Source organism: Macrosteles quadrilineatus, unplaced genomic scaffold, assembly GCF_028750875.1.
Source record: "Macrosteles quadrilineatus isolate MER2022 unplaced genomic scaffold, UCM_ALF_1.0 Scaffold_9__3_contigs__length_116548681, whole genome shotgun sequence".
NCBI lineage: Eukaryota > Metazoa > Arthropoda > Insecta > Hemiptera > Cicadellidae > Macrosteles > Macrosteles quadrilineatus.
Window position 1 is genome coordinate 104,617,600 of NW_026542602.1, and position 12,750 is coordinate 104,630,349.

Here is a 12,750-nt window from a genome sequence, read left to right on the forward strand (position 1 = left end):
GGTCAATACCATCAATAGCTGGGCGGAATTGTCCGGATTCCTAAATAAATGATTGTTCTCACGACACCGCGCACAATGGACTATTAGGGATAATGGATAAAGGATAATCTTACCCGCGACCATTGTATACACACCGGGCCAACTTATACCTGTCATGTTGAATGCAACATACTACGCGTAGCTACTCATTCATACTCATACTACCCTCTAAAACAGCTGTAATCAAAAATACGATATTTCTTGATTAGGACGACAAAATATCCTTATCCAAAACTAAAAATATCCTTAATTTAAACACTAATCAAGATAAATAAACAACGTGTTTAAATGAACACAAACTGGGTTTAGAGATGCGATTAGCCTATACTCAATCATATACGATTAAAAAATTTATTTAAGCTGTGGGAAGTTGACGCACGGCGTAATTGAGCAAACTAAAATGGGTGTAAAAAGCACGTGTTGCTGTAAACAACTGAGTGACGCCAAGTGGAGGAACATTTTGTTTAACGATTTTCATAGTTATGCTCCTTTTGAGGAAGTCATAATTGCGTCTACTCAACAAATAACGCAATATTGCTTATTGATGAATATTTTGAATACTGTGTCCATACTCGGAACTAGAGAGAGATGAAGATATGCAGAGTGTGGAGTGGCAGAGTCGGCGACCTATGTTGTGTGCCGCTCTCACGCCTCATGATGACTTGACACTGACTTCCCAGAACATCAGTTCTGAGACAAAGCTATCACCAGTGTCGGTATCAGTAATGTCAATATAACTGGCTCAATGCCTGAGTAGAGTAACAAGAGCCGCTTGACAAGAATAGCCTTTTGTGAATATACCTTAAATTCCCTTCAATACTAGATAGCAATGACGAAAACACAACTCTCTATCCCTATAATAAGAGCCTATTCAAAATAGCCATTGGGGAACATCCCTTGAATTCCTATTGTCCAAATCTCTATAAGATAACCTCTACCATCATGAGAGCCCCAACCTCTGTTAAATTCCTTGATAAGAATAGTAGGTCTACAGTAATTTGTCGAATTTCACACTAAATACCAAAGGACCGTTTTAGAACTTTCTTTGAAGTACTGTAAATATTACTTATTACTAAAAAAAAAGTCAGGCATTTAGATAAAAAAGCCCAAGTGGGTTTGCAAACGTTATTATTGAACAGGATTATCCAGGCTGAAATAGCCTGATTCCTGCATAGTTTGTTCCTTGCATTTCTATTTGCTACTTGTCCAAGATGGCGGCCAGTTGTGTGACCTGGTTGCTCCCACAAGATGTTATCTACCTAATGCAACCCTAACGACCAACGACCAGTGAGTGGTGAGTGGTGTTGTCACCGACCACCCGACTAACGGTTGTTTAATACCCTGCAAAAACTATCATCAAGTTTACCATTAAACTGCGGTGTAATGCTGGAAACGCGCCATGATATTACTATACAACCCTCAGTCGCTTTCCCTCGTAAATCATGAGATCAAGTATTCCATCCAGTAAATCCATCTGACGAGGGCGTCAGATGGATTTTAACGTTCTAAGATTAACTAGTATTTGATCGATTATAGATTAACTTTTGGTCAGGAGAGTAATCAAATCCAATTGGGAGATCCAAAACAAAATACTTTGTTTCAACTTGTTTGGAAATTTTCTATAAGGGGAGAAGCCACGTGGCTTACTGCTGATTCCAAAAAGTGGTGTTTTTTGGGATAAGGGAAAACACTGCTGGGGATTAACTGCTTATTTTTCAGTGTAGTTATAACTTAGGATGGAGGGACACATATCCAATCCCTGTTCAACAAAAGTTTGTATACTACCTAAATATTGTATTTCGCAATTACAGTATCTAAAAATTTCCGAATTGTTGGATTCGAGACATTTGAGCGAATCAATTTGATATCCAGAAAATACAAAGTCATGTACCTAGTAAGTTTCATCAAAAATTAGAACGTTAAAATTCTTCGGAATTGGAAGAAAATTTGGAAAACTAAATCATAGTCTATAAAACCAAAACATGCTATGGAAGCTGTGAGCTCCCCTACTGTATTATAAAAATGTAAACTTTTTATGATGTATTGATATAAACAAATAGTTTATGGTGTTGATGAATCAACAAGAGTTTCTTCACAAGTATAACCGAAACATTTAGAATCCAAGGGAAACAAACCTTGAGAGTATAGTCCTAAAATTAATTCAAACCCAATGCGGCACATTTTATGTTATCAGGATAATCGAGCTTAACGTTTAACCACCAATTCCGAGCTTTTGGATTAATCACCTAGTTAAGTATTAGTACTGAAAGTAATAGATTTTAGTCTATTTCAGTTACTTAAGTACAACCCAAACAAACTTCACTTTTTATAGAACTTCCGTTTTGATAGTGTTATCATCGAGGTCTCACATTAACGATAGCCTCAGTCACACTAGGGAGCAGGGGGGCGAAATCACACATTGAACACTCTGTTCATAAATATCCGTATAAATCCAGTCATTGCTCTCAGACAGTTTAAGTCGATAAACAATTTAAAATGTTTTTTTTTCAAATTCTGATTGACGTGGAATTATTTTTAATTGATGGTTTTATTGTTTAGCACTTTTTCTACATCTAGGTGTCTTGTTTCAACTCAATTCATAGCAAACGATAATTTACTATCTATCTATATATTAATAGGCAAGCATGTTTCTTTAAAACCTTTTTTCTCAGCTCGTGTGCATCGTAGGGAAAATCTACGCATACCGTTGGAAAGCTATTTTCCTGTAGGTGTGCAGAATCCCTTTATAAATTTAAATAGGCTCAAAGATAAGCACAAAAAATAATTTTAAAAGTTGTAAAAAATTAACATGGATCTTATGCGTTGCTATGCTGGTTACGAAATAACAACGAAATATAAACAGAAAATCAAAACAAATGGAGGAAACTCCAATCACATGTTTTATTTACAGTGTGGGGTGAAAATAGTTAAGTGAGTACATTACATATTTTTGGTCGAGTTTCGACCACTGGACGACCTCTCGTTAATCTTAAATCGTAAGCAAACAAACAATTTATTGTCATGCTCTAAATATAATAGAAAACCATCAGCTATTGTTTTTACGTTTTATAGACACCTTAATACGCATTAATCTTTAAACATCTAAACTTTGGTTCAATCCTACCGGTAAAACTCGAACCCACTGTTCGCGGACCGTGCTCGTAAGTCAATACGACCGACTGAGAGGACCGGTTTAATGTATTCACTATAGCTTATAGCACTAATTGGTCCAGGTTTATGACCGATTACTGGAGTTGCAGCTTTGTAATGTTTAAAGTCAGCTACCGTCCACAATAAACTCCTGACTATTATAGGCGCCACTGGTCTCTCTATGTGGACAACTATGTGAATCCAATCTAATAACATGCAGCAGAGTAATTAAATATATAATGATGAAATTTAATTCACGAATTAACTTAAATTTGAGTTTTCAGCAAGCTCGTCAAAGCTTCTTTGAACTTTATGCAACCACTTTAAATATAGGCTGCGTTCTTGGAAAGCGATAACTGTCCCTGATAGCAATCCCTGTCAACTAGAGACAGAAGTAACCGTAAATTACTATTAGAAAGGAATTTCAACTCCAAATTGTAACAAGGAGGATTGGCTATTGCATTCATCCAATATATCTAACTACAAACACACATCAATTAGTTGTAACTACATACTTCAACAATTACTGTACGGTACTGAAGTTAACATCATTAATTGAGAAAAGATAAATTCATTGCACTACATGCAAAGATCCCGAGTTATCGTTGACCGTTTAATAAAAATATTTAAAAAATAAAATAAATAGGCCTATGAATTTATCGCAATAAAATAATGTAAGGCCTAGCTAAAAATAGAACTACCTCATTTCAATACAAAGTAACAAAATTAGTTGTATTGACTTGTTTTTTTACGTTGAGTGTTATCTATGTTATGTATACCGCTTATGTTAATTTATTTTTCGAATGCTAATGATAAAAGACAGTCGTAATAAATCCGTGAGACCTGTTTACCCGAAGTACACCAACGCTACTTCTACAAACACGCATCATTCACAAGCTGAGAGTGCCTATCCAAAAGTCAATGATTACACTTGTATACATCTAACCATTCCATCGTAGTGGTTGTTGCGATGTATGAGTGAGAAATAAGCTTTCAGTTAGACAAAAAACACCGGTAAATCGTCGACGAATACCATAGACGGGCAGAAAACCTATAAGGACAAGACATGGATCGATGCTGAAAGACGAGGAGAAAGTGGAAGTGGGAACCGCGAGCCTTGCATGGTAAAGTATAGCGGAATATATTTGGTAGCTCAACACATCCAATACAGGTTTGTAACACAGTGTACAACAGATACAAAACTGTCATTCTCGAAAACCTCTAGGCAGGCCATTAGGCCGATCACATCCTACTGAATAAATATATTAAGTTTGCACTGTAATACAATGCTCATAAAGAATCTTGCATATGCAATTAGATGCATATTTGTTTAAAGTTTGTTGATATGTGGTGTTAATATGTCTTTTTTACTCGACGTTTTCAGCCAGAACCAATTCTTCGACTTAGCTCATGCGATGTAAAATTGTGAATCTGACTGGATGGATTAGTTATTGTACTGAACTAAAGAGAGAAACGTGACAACCACGACCAAGACAGCCATGGTGTCGCATTCATGCTGGTCTAGCAACAGGACAACGAACTGAGAACACTACTGCCATGGGCGTGCAATCATAGATCATGATCCCATGATACTGTACTGGTCGATTGCATATATAGAGATTAGAACTGAAATTGAATTAAAATAGCATCGTATTTTTTATACGAGACTAGCTGTACCCGCGGGCTTTGCCCCGTTTAACTTCATAAGTGAGCTCGTTTGCATGGATCAATCACGTCCTGGTTGAAGTTCGTTCGCTACGCTCACTCGCCTTTAGGTTAGAGCTCGTTCGCTGCGCTCACTTGCCTTCAGGTTAGCTCGATCGCTACGCTAACTCGCTTCCAGGTTGAAGTTCGTTCGCTACGCTCACTCACCTTTTGGTTGCAAATTAGCTGTTGTCATAAATTAAAAAAATTAATAGTACTGCACCCTGTTGGTAATCCTTGTAACTTTAATGCTATTGAACATCATAGAACAGAACCAACTTGTTTAATTGTAACAGCTGTTAAGATTCATTAATTCCAAACATGAGTACTCATAAGGTTAACATGGGAAACTCCAGAGCCACTGGGGCGGTGCCCGAGAGTCCGATCAGGATAAAAACAACTTAGTTTTCCTATTTAATGCCTAAAGAATCAGTGTACCAAATTTCAGCCTCCTAGGTAAATGGGAAGTAAGAGAATTAGTGATGAGTGAGTGAGTCAGTCAGTGAGTCAGTGAGGGCTTTGCCTTTTATATATATATAGATTACTCAACATCAGTTGGCTTTGTGGTAAAAAAAAACGTGATATAATCTTTCGTCCGAAATATTAATTTTCAAATTAAATTTATCACTTTAAGTATAATTTTTATAAAGAATAGTAACAATATATTACTCCAAATCAATGTAAAACACTTTTGGGTGCATCCAAGCTTTAATTATGATACGCTCTTAAACACACAATCACTTATTAATAAGGGTACTACCGAAACTCAATTATTTTAGTTAGTTGCTACGATCAAAGCGAAACATGTGGATCCATTCCTTATCCAAAACAGTACTCAAAATATTGGATTTTCAATTTCAACCAAAACCACTAGGTACTCACCATGTACAAAACAGTTGAAAGTCTGTTTTCATTTTTTATTCGTACAAAATACGTGTTTAAAATGCGGATATTTTTCATGGAAGAGGACATAGTCCTAAAACACCTTGAGTTCAGTAGGGTTTCAGCTCACTGGACTGGAACATCGCGAGGACGAACGATATCTTTCGAGCTATCCTCAACTGGAATAGAACATGACAGAACTATGACAACATTACGTGTTATTGAGTGTTGGGCCACATGATGTGACAGAAAAGCTGGAGTTTTGATTTTACTTTCATCCGGATAAACAGACCGTTTGGACAGGAACGGAGGCGAAGTTATCTTTAGAATCTAAGGAATTCCAGTTAAAATTGACAGGGTTGCGGCACCCTAGTGAAAGCATAAACAATATTCACGCCATATAGTCAGTTAATGCGGCACCCTGCAGTAGTGCAGGCAAATTTCTGCTTAATTAAATACTCAAGGAGTCAAGGTGCCTTGGATGCGCCAACGCAACAGTATCGTTCTGCATTTTCCTTGGGTCTTACCACTTGGAATCGTAGGCGAGAACAGAAACGATGCCATATTTAGTAGCGTTGGTATTGGGGCCATGCACGGCACCCTACTGAGAATGTGTACAAACTTGAGAAAACAAATCAAAGTACTCGGGAGGCAAGGTGCCTATAAAGGTCCTGGGGCGGCGCATTCCTCTGCCGCAGCTGCCCAACAGTCTACGGTGTACAGTGGGCTGCTGGCAGTGGCAGCTGACAGTCTCACACCCACCTGCTACCGGCACCTGGCACACACAGGCGCAACAAGATGGGATACTTCGTAGGTCATATACTGTAGCACACTTCCCCGTCAGTAAGTTGCACAAGAAAAATTGCAATAGTGTCGACCCAGTCTCTGCACTATTGCACCTACCTATCAATTAGGCTAGCGTAATCAAGGCGGAAGGTGTTCTACAATACAGATCAATCTAATCTCGCCAGTTGTACATTTGACATTCCGTTTTCTAGATAAGTTGACCAACCGCTTAAGGCGACTCCAACATCTTGGGCTCCAATTACTAGGTCACTGCTCTATCACTTAGCTAAGACCCTTCGGTGATTGGCGGGATGAGTCCTGTGCATCTGCCCTTCTCGTGAACAAGGTAATTAATGCGATTACTATCATTCGCAATTCTGGGTAGCTTACTATCTTGACCAGATTTGAAATGTTTGCCTCATCATCCTGTATTAATACAGTATGAACAAGTTTCAAAAATAGGTACCCTACCCTTGCAATCCCAATTGTAACCAAACATTCCACTCCCATTCATATTTATAACACCAAAATTATACTCCAGTAGGGACATACATCAAGCTCATAATGATCTTAAATCTGATTGCGTCGTAGAATGTTACGAACCACTGGTGTGCGCCAGAGAAACGCAAAAATACTGAGTAGTTTTTATAAATAAGTATGTGATTTGTTCGCCTGGATTCTGCGCATATCGCCAAGGTACTGTCAACCCTGAAACCGATATGAGATGGGCACCGAAACGTCGTGAAATCGTTGTCGTCGATAAGGAAAATACCCACAATTTGTTCATTTCCTCCGATCAAGTACCAACTGTCGATAAACTCGGAGTTGTTCAGTTTTTGTCTCGACCCACGGGCTCGTGGCAACAATGGGACGTCCCACCACCATCCACTCAACAGCTGTTCACCAGCTGCTGCTGGGCCAGGAAATGTTCGTCTAATTGAAAACCGACTGCCGACAGATTAATTGTGGCTTATATCAGCTGGTGACTGTCTCCAACCTTCAGCCCGCCTGTGCTCAGCTCTCGTAGCAATGCTGTAGCACAAGTATAGCATATCATGGACTAACCACAGATCTACAAACAGAGAACTTTCAACAAAGAGAAAATACCCTATTTAATACATTCAAATGGTCATAGGCCTAATTTCAAACACCAGCGAATTGTGCGTCAAATTAACAAAACATTAATGGGTTTTGATAGGTGTGAAGTAAGCGAATATTGAATTGTTACGTATGATTTTTTATTGAATTTGATTGGTTAATACTTTTTTGTTGACTAGGCTATTTAACGATGAGATAGCTCGCGAATTTACAGACGTTTAAAATATTCTGGTACAATATAGTACAGTAGAACCTTGATAACAAGACTCTTATAGGGATTCAAAAATAAGACTGGTTATCAAGGTTGACTTCTTATCGAGGTTTGCAATAACATGTGATTGGGGGTAAAATAATTTCAAGGGGATTTGAAAATGACTCTTTTAATCAAGTATGATTTGTTATCGAGGGTCTTGTTATCAATGTTCCACTGTACTGTGTAGTAATGTTGTATACGTGTATATGTGTATGTATTATTATGATTGGACTTTTGGGCTCCGCCCCAGTGGATCTAGAGTTTCCCATGTTAACCTTTTTATTTTCCATAACTTATTTAAAAGGAATTTAATGAATCTTATCACCTGTTTCAATTCAACAAAATTGGTATATGAAGTTCGATAGTATTATAAGGCTACAAGATTTACTAACAGAGTGCAGCACTATTAAATTTTTGTTTGAATTTATGATAACAGCTAATTTGAACAAAGTAGCAACAAAAAGATTTGTGATGCACTAATGAAAACTGCCAAATACTAAATTATTGTTGTGGTATTTTGCGAATAGGTTAATGCATAATTCGTCAACTTATTGACTTTACTTTTTTAATTTTAATACTCCCCTAGGGCTCTGCCCTGACAGCATAGGCCTATTTAGTCCAATGTTGTTCTTCGAAGTAACCATGAAAAGCCACTCAAAATTCCATCCAACCTGGTACATCAATCAATAGTTTTATTAATAGCCTACTTATGAAATCAAACGGGGCGAAGCCCACGGGTAACAGTTTAGCTAGTGTGTTATATATTAAAGTATTAACAGCTTAAAACGATTTGGAAACGCTCGATTCAAACCATAGTAAGTTACTTATAAAAATTATTTAGTTTAGTATTAGGAACAGTATCTCTCAGTGTTTTTGTAACTATAAGCATCAATAGTTCAACACTCTAATTGATTAAAAGAAAATGTTTATAAACGAACAATTTACTATTGTGTTAACGTAATGCATCAACCTATTAACAAGATCTTAACAAGTTACGCAAAAGATAAGGTTGGACAAATTATATGAATCAGCTAATAAGAGTTTGTTGTGATGGATATAGATAACAGTACTGTATTAGCAATTCAAAACCAAATAGTACGTCATGGGCAGATTGTTTTTGTTGTGCCTAAATGGCTTTGAACTTAGAAAATCAATTTAAATTGATGTTCAAAATTGGGTACCTAGTGTGTTAAGGGTTATAGTAATGATACGTCAAAAAAGTGCAATGAAAAAACAGTATTGTATTGCAAAATACCAATTTGAACTCGAAAACGCATTTTTTTACTTTTAACGACTTAAAAATAACTTGATTTAAACTTTTTTTATTAACAAATGTAAACAGTTTTGTTACAGTGAAAACATTGTTGTCTACATACCCTTCTTGGTCTTTACAAAGCTCAGTGTAGCTGTTGTTATATCCAACACAGGCACAAATAGACACAACACTCGTCCACACTCACAACACAACACAGAGAACACGCACCGACAGTGAGATTCAGGGGAACAACGAAAACGGACTGAACGAAACGAACGAGAGTCGAGAACGTGACCGTCTGGGTTGGGTCTGCCGCTGCCCGACCGTGCGGGAGGGACGAGCGGAGCGAACAAGTCCAGACCCAGACCTGCCTGCGCTCTAGCGGTCGTCACCAGCACTACTAGTCTATCTTTGTGCTTTGTGGCTTTGTGTGGAGTCTGCTCTGAGACTGAATGGAGTTCAGGACGAATCAAGATGTATAGTATGGAGTTTACTTCATACATCTTGGGGAGGAATAACCAGCAGCCAAGCGATGTTAAGTTAAGAAATGTCCCCTCTTTACATTTTAAGTTTATAAGCCGAATGCAGTTTGGGAAAAAACTTAACACCTAAAGTCTCTTGAATTTTTAATGTGGAATTAAGTTTTGCGAGTCTTGCTGGTGTCTTCCATTTTGCGGTCAATCCATTTTCCGGTCAAGTGTGGATTTACGTGGGGGTGAGGAGGTTCTAGGTGTGGGAGGGTTTCCATTTTGCGGTCAGGTTTCGATTCCTAGGATATCTGACTGTACTGAATGTAATGAAAAGTGGTTCCATGTACTTAGAGCAGCAACAGTTCTTGATTTTGTACAGATGTCGAGGATTCATGAGAACTTGTTGACGGAGCCACTTTGATATTAGCATACAGAGTTTTCTTAACTCAAAATCATGTCAGACGATATGAATTTTATTCCAACAAAATAGTCAAGTTGGCTGTATACACATCAGTTATCATTTACAATACAAGACAAGATATGTTACATCACTTGTACACAATTTACATAGAACGAAGCATAAAATAATAAAAATCCGTATATGAATAAACAGTCGGTCGATTAATACAGTATATACTCATATACTACATAAAGGTCAATCAATTAAAACAATTTTCCTACGTCTCCACCTTTCCTCAATTCATAGTGCTCCTCGTGATTCTTTTATCCAACGTCACGTATATTTTTCCTCTTCACGTCTTCTAGGCTGATTTTCATTCTTGTGGTTATCAGACACTTCAGCCTCCGGGATTTTTAAAATATGTGACCGCAAACTGGGAAACTCTATTTCAGGCACCTCGCAAGTTTTTTGGGTTGACCGGTAAATGGAAGATTTTGCCCTTGACTGGAAAATGGAAAACCGTAAAATTGGCAACCGTCTTGCTATCGGATTTGTCGGGTTTTATTCAAATTGAGTATTTATTATGTCGCTTGGGTGTTGTGCTTCCAAACACCAAAACAAATTAAATTGTGTGGATTCGCGCGATTGACCAAGCATTCACCCATACCAAGTACAATAGAGCATCATTATAAGGTTCAGCTGTGAAAGTAAAGATGAGTTTTTATAAGTCTCATTCTTTTTTTTCAACCACGATAAAACACTTTCAATGTCCAACGCGTGCTCCGGACTAGTTGCTATATCTCCCACGTGTTATCCCAATTACCGTGTGCTCCCGAGGGTGGCGATATCAAGGAAGCACTTCCTGTGTTGCTATCAAAACACCGCCATCACTTTGATTGTTGCCGCCCAAATTACGCGGGAACTGTCCCGCCAAATTATATTCCTCGGCGTGTCGTGCTGACCCGCGCCCACTGGGGTCGAATTTGAATGTTGCCCAACAGTTGTTTACCCTTCCACACAACCGAAACCCACGCTTCGAGATGTTGCTGATAGGGGAGAAAAGTGAAATGTGATTGTTTGGACTGTTGTGGGTGAGCATAGACAAAACTCAAGTTTCAATGTTCGCCAAAACGAATCCTCTTTTCATCCAGATATTCCAGAGTAATCACGACACGGGCGACTGGGTTTGATAACACATTGGGCGACTATCGGTGGACCAATCAGTGGATGAGTAATGGTGATTCACACGGGCCACGACAGGCAACCGACTGTGTTCGATAAGTCAGTGGCTCAATCACCAGAACACAACACACACATCCAGCGAACCGTGCTGCAGAAGATCAATCGGCATTTTACATTTTTCTTACTAATTGGTATTGAAAACATTGGGTCTCATATATTGTAACTATATGATTGAGTAAACGTGACACATTCAGACACGGAATAAAGAGATCGGGATTGACAATATGTTTTACTTCAGATGTCCGAAGATACTGTGACATGTGTGACCACCACCAAATAGTTAAAAGCAGAAACAATAACTATTTAAAGGACGTATAGTCGTCTACAAAAATCTAGCCTTTAGTCTGGAATAAATCCGGTGATCAGGAGGTCTTTAGAATTCCCTTGAGAGCTTTCTTTAGTGGTAGATATCAGAGGAATGTGAAAGGCGGAACTAGTAGAGTATGTTGCGTATGCAAAACGTCTGAGAGCACATTCAAGTGGTTGATCAAGGCTCCAACATTACGAGGCGATAGTTAACTCCGAAGAACCCAGTAGAAATGAACGTTGGTCACTCTATTTGACGTAAAGAGTTGAGAGATGCTAAACTGTTTGATTTATAGCAGTGATCAAAGTACTGTACTCAGCTAAGAGACAGTAAAGATAATATTACTATTATGTAGGCAACGAAAACGTTAAATCACATTTTGAGATAATCTCCAAGATAAACTATAATAAATAGCTACTTCTTCTCTCTATAAGCAGCGAGAGTTAGCAAATAGCAGGTAAAAATACAAGCAGTTTAAATACAAGTGTGAAAATGTTTAAGTCTTTGGCAATCCTTAGCTGTTGAAAATCTATTCGGATCTCTACTCTACTCGCCTAGAGCATATCCACTCTGGAAAACTGCACTATACCCAAATTACTGAACCTGTCTTAAGAACGACTACATCACATCTCAGTAATTAACATAATGTGGAGAAGCTTGGTGTTACCAAGGCCAATTTTGGGCATTTATTGAAATTCTTAATAAATTAAAATCCTAGCTTATCGGTCTCCAAAATTTAGATCAAGCACATGCATAGAGATTCCCGAGTAATGATCAAACAATAACTGCTGGAGCGTTGTGATTTTGGAAGCATTACCGTACGCCAGTAGTGTTCCTACGGACTTTTACATTCTTACGTCTTATTTACGTTACTAAGAAGACTATATGGTTTACCAATGCTAATAATTTCACATAAAAGCAATTAAACCCATAACATACTATTCAGATTCAGGTAGTTAAATTCACACAACAAATTCCCCAGTCATCATTCATCTTTCCCAGGGAGAATGGCGGGTGTACTTGACGTCACGCTTCGCTCCAGAAGAATTCCTAGCGACAATAACCTCACAGATATGACAAAGCCATAACGAGCCACCGTGAGACTCTGTGATTCAATCGACACCGAACAAAGGTGCGAGAGAGCTCGAGAATGTGAGACCGATC

The 12,750-nt window shown here is 38.2% G+C and overlaps 1 protein-coding gene across 3 annotated transcripts in view; it reads right to left on the minus strand.

The window, feature by feature from the left end:
• Window positions 1-12,750, minus strand: part of LOC129002594 (rho guanine nucleotide exchange factor 10-like) — an 83,391-nt gene that overhangs the window by 45,479 nt on the left and 25,162 nt on the right. Inside the window, exon 1 of one of the 3 annotated variants that reach the window (XM_054430517.1) lies at window positions 12,553-12,639. The exons of 1 other annotated variant lie outside the window; for it this stretch is intronic. The gene's annotated coding sequence lies outside the window, so the exon portion shown is untranslated. Of the gene's footprint in view, window positions 1-9,288; window positions 9,416-12,552; window positions 12,640-12,750 lie in introns of those variants that run through there. One more of the 3 variants, XM_054430515.1, reaches the window with a different exon arrangement.